General features: G+C 39.1%; 1 long non-coding RNA gene across 1 annotated transcript; it reads right to left on the bottom strand.

The window, feature by feature from the left end:
* Window positions 1-2631: 2631 nt before the first annotated feature.
* On the bottom strand, window positions 2632-9047 carry LOC108639416. Its single transcript, XR_001920454.2, has 3 exons — window positions 8969-9047; window positions 7877-7942; window positions 2632-2747 (listed from the first exon to the last, which is right to left on the bottom strand). It is a non-coding gene; the product is annotated as an uncharacterized LOC108639416 (long non-coding RNA).
* Between the last annotated feature and the right edge of the window lie 1971 nt (window positions 9048-11018).

Here is an 11018-nt window from a genome sequence, read left to right as displayed (position 1 = left end):
ACCACTACATTTCAAAGTTAAAAACTCAAAAAGTCAGAAAACAGTAATACAGGCTTCATGTAAATCTAAGAATACAGCTTTTAGCTATTTTAGAGTGAAGTTTTTAATTCTAAGTTTATGTACTATTTTACATTACTTTGTTGCAAATACAAATTTTATAAATGTAAAATTGATTCCCACTTCAATGTGCTCCTTGCAGCCAAGCCTTGGAGCCTGTTCTTATATTTTTCCTCAAGCAAATTTCCCTTTAATTCCAAGAAGAGTTTTGGTGGAGCATCACATCATAGTAGCAAACTATCCTCTATAGTTCTAGAAATGGCTAAGGAGAAGATAAGCCTGGCTGAACTAGTCAAATGGAAGATGATGGTGATGAATCTACCAGAAAGAAATCAGATACAGGGCTAAGACCTACCAGGTGAAGTATTTCTAGTAGGGTGTGGAAGCTGTTGCATTAATGTTGTATACAAGGCAACAACAAAGGATGCACATTTCTGCTTGCCTGTTTAAAGTAGATAAATTTAACTTAAAGTAATGCCAGGGGATGGAAAATGAGCTCCTGGAAGAAAACTATGCAAACTGTATTTGTTCAGTCTAGGGTGTTTGGGCCCAAACCTCTCAGCTACATGCTGATGTAAATGGTAGGAGAAAAAACTAATGCAAAAGGACAATATAGATACAAGGGGTCTGGATAAATTTAAAAGACAGAAAGACAGAAAAATATTTATAATCATCAGAGCTATGATGGGTTGGAACAAACTTCTAGTAGCCTATAGGGTGGGCAAGGCACCTCCTGCATGAATTTCACAGTAAGTTTGTTTTTAACAGCCAGAAGACTAGACTTCGTATATCAGGAACCCTCACAACGAACCAGCAGGGTCTTGGTTCTTTACAACTCAGCCATAGCTCTCTCACTGTGATAAGGGAAATCAAAGACTCTCTACATATTAAAGGAGGTTACAGCTAATACCCAGATGAACACTTAAAGGAAAGTATAAATGTTATAAGAGACATAAAAATTACTATGAGATTATTTTCTGCTTGAGGCTCATTTATGGAGTAGAAAGTTAAATACTACTTTCTTTTGGTTACTTCAGACTAAATTCCAAACATTTCTACTGATTTCAGTTGCTTCAATGAGATTACTTCAAGTTTACATTGAAGTAAATGAGATCTGAATTCAACATCTAATTCTTTTTTTCCTTTGGGAAGATTGATGAATATCACTGATTTTATAGTCTTGGGGGGTAAGTAAGCAGTGTTTAACATGTCACAGAGAACAATAAAAAGCAGAAGATAGCTTTAAGCAGACATTGGTTTGCCTTACCAGTTGTCTGCCCTTTGTTACTTATAGGTCAGGATAACTCACTGCACATAGATTATTAAAAAATGCAGACAAGCCAGCTTTCTTTGGGTTTTAATTTGGAATAAAGTATCCTTCAAAAGCCATATTTTAAGTAAACTTTTTTTCTTCTTTGTCACAGCCAAATTCTCCAGTTCAGGAATTTACAATATTTTCCTTTTTCCAGAATGACACCTGCTGGTGGGAGAAGCATGGATGAATTGCAGACACTTTATGGGTTTGATTGCAGTTAACCTGACACATTGTCTGAGCATGCTCATCACCTGTGTCCAGGCCAACTATTGAAAATAAAGATGTGAAAACTGTAAAGGTCCTATAAGGAGTATGTTGTAGAAGTAATATATTTTTCCAATCTGATTTAATATTTGCTCTTAATAAACCACAAAGCTACTTACTACTAAGACAATGCTTCCATGGTGTTTCAGTGTTGGACACTAGCCCTATTTTGGGAAGCCACAGCACTAAAATGTCAGATTGAAGTGAAAGCTAGAAGGAAACACTCCCTATCCTATGCAAAAAGCTGCTGTGCTGCTTCAAAGCCTCGACTGCAAGTAAAACCAGCTGCTAATGCAACTATTGGTGCTTAACATCCCGAAAGATCAGCATCTCACAAAGAAGTATTGTGCACATGTTTCTGACTCAGTATAGGAGGACACAGCCACAAGAGACAGAAAGCAAGTTGTACCTTTGCCAAAACTGTCCGACACTGCTCAATACACCAGGCAGCATTAGGCTCTCTAATGGGCTTCCATAATCATAGCTCCTCTGCTGCCTGAGTCCATTGCCATAGCCTCCCCTACAGCTAAACCACAGTCAGACACGAGCTTTTGGTGCTTCCAACACACAGAAATATTTCTAAAAGTGATTTCCAATGCTAAGAACAATATACAACTTTATTTCCTTTTCCTGAGCTGCAAACCATCTACTGTCTTCTATAAAGGCAAGCTGAAGTGTAAGATGCTCCAAACCCTGAAGACCCTAAAGTTGGACTCTAAACTGTATGTTTTAAACATGACTTATGAATAAATTGTTGTGGAAAAACTGCCCAGTTATCTTATACATATATATATATTAGATATTAAATTCAGAATTAGAATTCAAAGAAACCTTTTGAATTATTTACAAGAACATAGGCAAATATACATACTCAAATGTGTTCGTCTTGGGTAAATTATTAATATATAGGTATTGCTATGGTATAACCTATATATAATATATAGGTATTGCAATAACATCAAAAGACAAACTTTCTTGTTGATTACATTGGCTTGTTGATGGTGTTAGGCCGCAACTTGGGAGACTTAGCTTCTGTTCCTGGATTTATCACTGGCGTCTGTTATGGCTTTGAGCAGGTAACTTCACAAATGTGTTCCTTCAGTTGTCCCATCTGTGAAAAGAAGATAACATTGCATTATTTTGATGGTTAAAAGATTGATTTCCAAAAATTGTTTTTATTTTGGTAAATGCAAACACATGAAAAGGGGGTTTCTTTCTGTAAACTCTGTAAACTCACTTAACTCAATATAAGACACATGAGACTTTTAAAAGACGGTATAGATCTAGAGAGTTTTCTTAAACATATTTATTGCAAAGCTGATGAGAGTTTCAGTCCTACCTGTGGTTGTAGGTACTTCTGTTTATAGTGTCCATGTTTGTCACACATATAACCGTGACTATCAAAACCTGGAAACATCATAACTGTGGTTTATCCTCCTTAACCTTCTTAACAAAGCAATGACTTCATGAAGAGCGCAGCTGCATCCCAATGCCTTCCTAGTAGTCCAAGGCAAGCACATTGCTGTGAACAGCAGCAGCATGGAAGCAGAAAGACTGATCTAACCCCCAAATCTCTGCTAGCCTCGACATCCCAAGGTTTGAGCTAGCAGAAAAGCAAAGAGTATATTGCAGAAAAAATGCTTATGGAAATATATTCCTACTTTTTTGTGGTGAACCCTGAGGAACTTTACAGAAACATTTTCTAGCTGCTTCCACTTAGCTCAAGGACTGTCTTCTTGAGCACATCATTACCAACAATTGACTATGACTGTCTCAGTTCTGTGCTAGAATCCAGCAAAAAGACACTTCTAATCCCAAAGCATTAGCACTGCTTTTCTTGTAACATTAGAGGTCAGCTTGAGTTTTGATCTCAGGTTTTTGCTCACCCTTAAGCAGTCATTCCAGTTTTTAATGCTACACATGGTGAAGAAAATGCATGCATGGGATAGAAACAGCCTGGGATTCAAATAAACCTCTGCACAAGGATGAGAACTCTGAATTTTGCCACATTTTTGTGTTCTCTCACTCTACTTGTTGAACTCACATTGCATGGAATAAACCTGGAGCTGGGAATGCTTTTCATGCCCCATTCTTTTTCTTTCACCTGAGATGTTCTTAACTTCAATGTTTTAAGCCTTGCTCTCTTAATCATGAGATGTGTGTGATTGCCATAGACCCATTCCAGTTCTTATCCAGCAGCTATTAGGAAACTGCTTTGGACCACAGCACTGCAGCTGCAATGTTTCTAAGTGCTCTCATCACTTCTGGTAATGTGTTTCCAGCATAATTTCCCATAGAAGTCCTCCCATCCCTTCCCCCACCAAGCAGCATATGATGAGCTTGACGAGTCACAGCTCATCCAGACTCCCTTAGCTGCTAAACCACACTATGACCAAGAAGCTCTTCCTCAAGGGCATTCTGGCTTCAGCTATCTCCTCAGGGACAGCCAGTAGAAGTGACTCCTAACATCAAAGTTAAACGTTAGTTTAAACTGATGCACACAGAAGAAGAAATAACCATAAATGATACCATGGCTTAATCTTCTCAATAGTTTTGTACGTGTAGCTTTTTTTCCTCCTGTAACCAGTTTCCTCCTACTTTGGTTGATTCTGTACTTCTAAGAGTACTTTCTTCACATCAAAAAATAGGTCCTTACCTTCCTCTCTTTATCTCATGTCTTCTCTATTTGTCTTACATGACAAATAGAGACATGACTTCTGCATTTGTAAGGGACTTTATCAGCATGTACCTTTTTGTTTGTCGCTCTCAGAGGCAAACAGAGAAATTCATTTCCTTCCAACCATAGTCCTTTGCAGTCAAGTCAGAGGGAACTGCTTATCCCTAGGGTGCAGTAACTTTTTTGGGCTGCACAGACACCATGTCACCACTTCTCAGTGACCAAGGATTTGTCCCACAAGGATGAATACCAGGTAACTTACATAAGTTTGGGGAATGTCACTTACTCTACATTGGCCTGAAGAGGTCTGGAAGACTTCGATTTACAACTGGGAAGTGTGTCCATTTTTTCAGAGTACTAAAGGCTGGTGAGTGCTGGGAGTCTTCAGTGTGCAAGGGAGCAACGCTCGGAAGTGAAATGCTGTGTAGGGAATCAGAGTTCCTGGAAACCTGAACCAACCCATCAGCCTGCACTTCTGTTTGTGGGACAGATCTGATCGCAGACATGAGTACACGCTACCCTCAACACCCTTGTTGAAAGCTCACTGTGTTCTTTCCCGAGCAGAGAGTCTCTCTGTCCAGACCACAGGGCAGCAGAGGAGGTGTACACTGCTATTTCCTTCCTCTTGGGAATTGTTAGGGCTATATGGGAGTTTGGCTGCCAAAACTGATACAGATACAGAACCACAACAGTGGTGGTAAGTAAGAAGGTTCCTGAGTGTTGCATATTTTTTGCACTGTCTTTTTTTGCATTGTCTTTTTTTAGCTTTCCACACTGTTTCCCTTTGTCCCTTTCCCCAGTCCTACCCTGAACACCAGAAGGACACTTACGGTTCTCCATCTGAAGACATATACTTTCAGTCAAAATGTCATATATTTTAAACTGTGGTAAGAGCAAAGCAAGAGAGAATCCACACTCTAAGTGCCTTCTGCATCTGCACAGGACTGCTAAACACCATAGACTGCACTGGACATAATTTCCATGGGGAAAAAAAGCATAATTACCTGACTCAAACTAGCAAGTAAACTTGATTAAAGAACTGCTGCTTCACTTCTTTTCTCCTTACATTTCCCTTACTTCCAAATTTGTTTCCTTCTTCTCAGAGAAATATATTTTCTGGGGATATATCAAATATGTTGCTGTATGGCAGCAAATTCTTCACTGAGATCCAGAAAAGTTAGCTTCTACAAGTTGTCACTTTTCCAGCTAATCAAAGTACCAGATTTGCATACCATGTACCAGGAGGGAGATTTTTTTTAATTAATTTTCCCCCTGCCCCATTCCCATTTACTATGTAGAAATTGCTTTCCTTCAAGATCTCTTTTAAAGCTTTGCACCCCTGAAGTCAGACTAATAGGCCTGCTGCTCTTGTTCACGCGGGTCTTTCCTCCCTTCTTACACAGAGAAACCGTGTTCTTGTCAAATGATCCCTTTATTATTTACGAGATAGTCACACATATGGTTTCATATACCTGTTTTGTCTGAACTTTGGAACTACAGTTATCCTACTCCTCTGAATTGAGCCCGTGAGTTTTCCTAAGCTTTGTCCACCTTTGGCTGTTTATCTGCCATTTCCATACCCACTATAAGCCTCCAGACTTTACTCTGTTGCTAGATCATAATTAGTTTATCCAACATAAATTACAGTTCCTCTTCACAGCACAAGAGTCTTTCTCTTTCCCAAATTTTTCCTAGATTAAGAAACTTTTGCTATTTTTCTCAAGCTCCTTTCATTTGTTTTTACTTTGTTCCTGTATATCCTGCCTTCCAAGACACAATTTTTTTTCTGATCCGTCTTTTTCCTCTGTCCTCGAGTTATCTACCAACATCTTTTCTGTGATGATTACCCATCAAATTAGATGTGGTGCTTTTCCCAAATGTCTTTTTTCTTTTGTTTAGGATATAAGTTCTAGGTAGTTTTCACACGTGAAAGTAAAACCCCACACCTCCTCCACATTTCAACTTGTGAGTACTTGTTTTGAAGTTTCTTTTATTTTTATTCTTCCACAGAAGTCATGGTGGTCCTCAAAACTAACTCTAAACCAGGATTGACTGAGAAGTCATTTGGTGAAGAAGTATTTCATCTACCATGTTTATAGGTACCTTGAGAAATAGGTCCCTACTTCTGCACACCTTCCCCAACCTACATCTAGCAAGTCTAAGTCTCACATAGACACATAATTTCCAGTAGGTATTTATTTCTCTCATTATGCTACAGAGATCTCTGTCCATGTCTAGACTATAAAGATGAACTAAGGGCTTACAGCAGTCATCTGGAATGATTTCTACAGGTTCTCTTTTACTAACTCCTCCAAAGTATTTTTGACACAAACAAATTTTGTCTTAGGCCAGCAATAACTACTAATAATCACTTCTTTTTTTCTGAGGAAGAATTTATGACACACGGGGTTTTTTTGAGAAAGGCAGTATACAATATTTCCAGGCCACTCCCAAAGCAATTGCATCACTGGACAGCACAAACCCCAGGGCTGCTGGATTCCTGGCTGCCCTAACACTGGGACACTTCAAAAAAAGCAGTCTCCCATGAAGCCTGGGGGAAGGATAACCTGAAGGGGTAGCAGCCTGATGACTCAGTAGGCCTGGGGTGGCAGATCAGAAAGGTCTGACCCTCCACCAGGAAGCCAGAGAGCTGCTATCCCACTGCAGGGACAAGGTGGGAGCTGGCTATGCTGGGGTAGGTGAGACTTGGGGGCGGGAGGGAATAGAGTTTACTCACTTCTAACTTCGGTGGTCTAGCTTTTGTCCATCTTAAGAGGTGACTTTATCCATTTCATTATTTATTAGCACACCAGCAATCTTATCAGCCCAGCAGAATCCCAAGGGCTGACTGGTGGGAGCAGTGAGGGCAGGGCAGCAGTGCCTCTGCTCCCTCTGAGGCTTCAGTGAAGCTGATGCACCTCAGGGACAGCATTTCCACCCCCACACAAGTGGCATTTTCTAACTGAGCATGGCCTCAACCAAAAACTTGTGGCAAACTCTTGTCTGCAGCTCTATCAACTCCAGTTACCAACAAAATATTTAAATCTTTCACAAGCATCAGAAGTGTGAAGCAAGACCGGTATTTCAGCCACCAAATGAGTAATATCTGAAGCAGACTCAACGAGAAACTTGTGGGAATTTTTGTCTAGCATTATTTACTACTTCAAATTAGTTTCCAGATCTAGCCTGTTCAAAATGCCATGCTTGTTACACTAACAGGAAAAAAAAAGCTGAATTCTGGGAGTCTTTTTTTGTTGTGGTGGTGTACTGTCACTCACTTTCACTAACACAATACAAAAATGATGCCTGGGATTACAATAGCATGATGGAAACTTTCTACTACACTTCAGCAAACCTAAGGGAAAACATGTACATATGTGCTATAGATATTACACGCATTTCCAGGAACGCTGTCAAAATTGATGACATCAAAAAAACAAGACAATTAGGAAGAAAACTGCTTCATCAACTTCTTCCATTACTCATACCATGGGGCAGATGTAAGACCAAAACCAAAAGCATAAATTTTGAAAGCCTTTTGAAAATTTGGCTGGATTTCCTACCTTGTCACCTTCATGAGCCATGGAAAGAATGAGCAGGCTGTGATCTTTTGAGAAGGAAAACACAACCTAAAGTATCAATGGAGTTCAGGATTAGGTCCAGACACCGAATTGTTTAATTCAACAACAAACCACATTGTACTTTTCTTATGCATCTGCAAAGAGAATAGGATATGATGAAACAGAAAATTCTCCTTGTGGTTTTGTGTATATCATCCTTGCCACTTTCATAATTAGAGGACATAGGCTACCATTAAAGTCAATTGCAAAGTTCCCGTTGACTTCAGTAGATGTAAACCAGGCTTTAATATTATGCTTTTCAGTTTTCTTGAGGTTTAAACACCTCATAAAATAAATTTACAGATGAACTAGTAAATGTACACTTACAAAGAAACCTCCTAAGGAGTCCCTGAAGCCATATTTTTAAATGCTGCTATTCATTCAGTTTATGTCAGGCAGATTAAGGGACTGTCAAACATGGGTGTATATATCAAGAACAGCAATAAGAAATGCTGAAAACATATTCCAGAAATATAATTTCAAAAATATCATTTGATACATTTGACAAAACAGATTTAGAAGAGTGTTTTATATGATGTGACATATTTCACAAGCTCAGAAAACCCTATCTATTTATTTATCTGCCTATCCATTTCACTGATCTGTAAATGAAAACATGTACAGTATATGCAGAAAGTTTTTTTTTCCAAGAACCCTTTCAAAACCACTGACATAAAAATGGAAGAAAAACTAATTGAGAAAGTGAAAAAGTGTGTGGGGAGAGAGAGTCTAACAGAAGTCAGAAATACTACCATCCAGAACTGACGTTTTCTTCTATAGTGCTATGTGTCCATTGGGTATAATTTTTGATCTCACAGATTTTCCACATGTAAAACTCAAATTGACTTCACTGCAAATGAATGAACTGCAGAATCTAATTAAGCCTGCTGAGGTTTGAAAAACAATCTCATATACTGCCTGAACATTTCAATGAAGAGGCAAGGATACTGTCCAGCTCTCCAGAGCAGACTTCAACTATCCAAACCTGGAGCTCTTGTTTTTTTTCTACCATGCCCTGCTTCATTCAGAAAATACCTTGCATCTTCTCAACAACTGTAGTTAGCATCCACCAATCCTCCTCAGTGCTGCTTTATCTCCAGAACAGATCCGTGTTAGATATATGGATGAGAGAAAACAGAAAGAGAGTGCAGTTTCAAAACTAAAGTCAGTGTTCCAATGCAAATATGTGTTGGAAGAATACTGAGGCTGCAGGGATCATTCTGCTAATCTTAATTTTAGTATACTTGTCTATGCATCTTGAATATATCTTAACGAGGTGTTGTGAATACACTTGTTTTTAAAAATAAACTAATACAGACTACTTTCATTTTGTGCATCATACCTACAGAAACCCATCAACTGGGATGGTGCCTTCAGGCCTACACACACTAACAGGGAAATGGACAGCAAAGAACAGAACCATGGACTTACTCAGGTTGGGAAGGACCTCAGGAGATCATGTAGGACTAATTTCACCATTAGATGTGGTTGCACAGGGCCTTGTTGAGGTTGTCCAACTCTCTATGTGCATTCAGGCTAGTGGCAAAGAGGAACAATGCTGGAGGCTTGCCAACAGCACACAAACTAAAATTTGGGAGCCCTAAGATGCATTCTAGCATCTTAGTGAGAGGCTCCCTACTCCTGGTGCCACCACATAGCATCACTGTAGCTCAAAGTAATACCCAGGGGCAATACTACAGGGGTTGCCTCTGTTTTGGCCTCTGGTGCACCCAGTTGGTGACTGCTCAGTCATTCTGTGAGGACAGTGTATGGAAAGTCTGATCACGGGAAGGAGCTGTGCAAGGCGGAGAAGATGAAATCTCTGGAAATATTTGCTGTTAGGCTTTAGTAAATCCCTATGGAATATTTGGTAACTGTGGTTTTTTCCATGTCTTGAAACAGTTGACCAAACTCGAAAGGCTTTGTGAGGATGGCAAAAGGCACATACCTGATCCAAAGGCAGAGAAATGTTTGTCTTTGCTCAAAAAAAACAGAGGTCAGACTATTTTTTTATGTAAGCAGAATATCTAGCCTTCTTCTTATAAATAGTTCAATCACTTTTCAATTCAAAGATTCAAAAACCTAGAGACCGACATCAGATAAAAATAATTTTAGCCAAAATACATTAACATTGGCAAAGCCCTGGAAAAAAAAACTAAAGCAAAATATTATAACAGGAAGTACTAGGAGACCTTCATCATGGCCAGAGCTGCCCATACTGCCTGTAATATTGTTTGCTGAGCACTTTGGAATCCTTAGAAGTGAACAGAACCACATCACTGAAGCTGATGAACTGCATTTCTCTGCTCCCCATTTCTGCTGCAGTATCTTACTGTTAATTATTGTTGTTATAAACCACAGCTGGGTGGTGGGAGCACCAGTCAAGTATGTTTTCCTCTGGAACTAAACTCCAGGAAAATAAAAAATTCTAAATATGCTTTGCATCAGAATTAAAGACAAATTTTGAAGTTTGTTTCCAGAGAAAATGTTGGTGCATTCAAACTGTATTAATATACAGGGGAGGGAGTGCCAAAGGGCAAGAGCACTCCACAAATACAGCTGCACTTCCTTGAAGTCAGAGCAAGCAGCTCCTTGCCCACAAGATGAGGTAAGTAAGGGATGTAGTGTAACAGCCTGCATAACACAAACGGATCTTGCAGCCCTATCTGGGCTGTGAGGCCCCAAAACTAACAATATTAAACACAACATACATACAGTTTTTGTATTCAGCTTGGATTTTATCTGACAGTCCTAAATCCTCATTTTCTTTAACAGTATTCTTTCTATCATTATTATTAAGGAGGTGATTTTTTCTGAGCTTCCAGTATGCAATGTCACTAGCTCATAAGGGATCACTCATGGACTCTCCATCCTATCATACTCAGCAGAAAGTTTGCTGCTGATTTCAAAGGAGCAAGATTTCATCCCAAAGGAAATCAAGGTAAACAGGAAATAATACTCATTTCATTCAATTAAATAATAAAGCTCACATGTTTTCAGGATCTCAGTCCACAGATATTTCCTTTTTCTGTCAGAAAAATACGGTTGGGAGGATATGTAACATAAAGTACAAAAAAAAGATGCT

This window comes from Manacus vitellinus, unplaced genomic scaffold (assembly GCF_001715985.3).
Source record: "Manacus vitellinus isolate BGI_N305 unplaced genomic scaffold, ASM171598v3 scaffold_2_pilon, whole genome shotgun sequence".
Lineage (NCBI taxonomy): Eukaryota > Metazoa > Chordata > Aves > Passeriformes > Pipridae > Manacus > Manacus vitellinus.
This window is presented reverse-complemented; position numbering and strand designations above follow the sequence as displayed.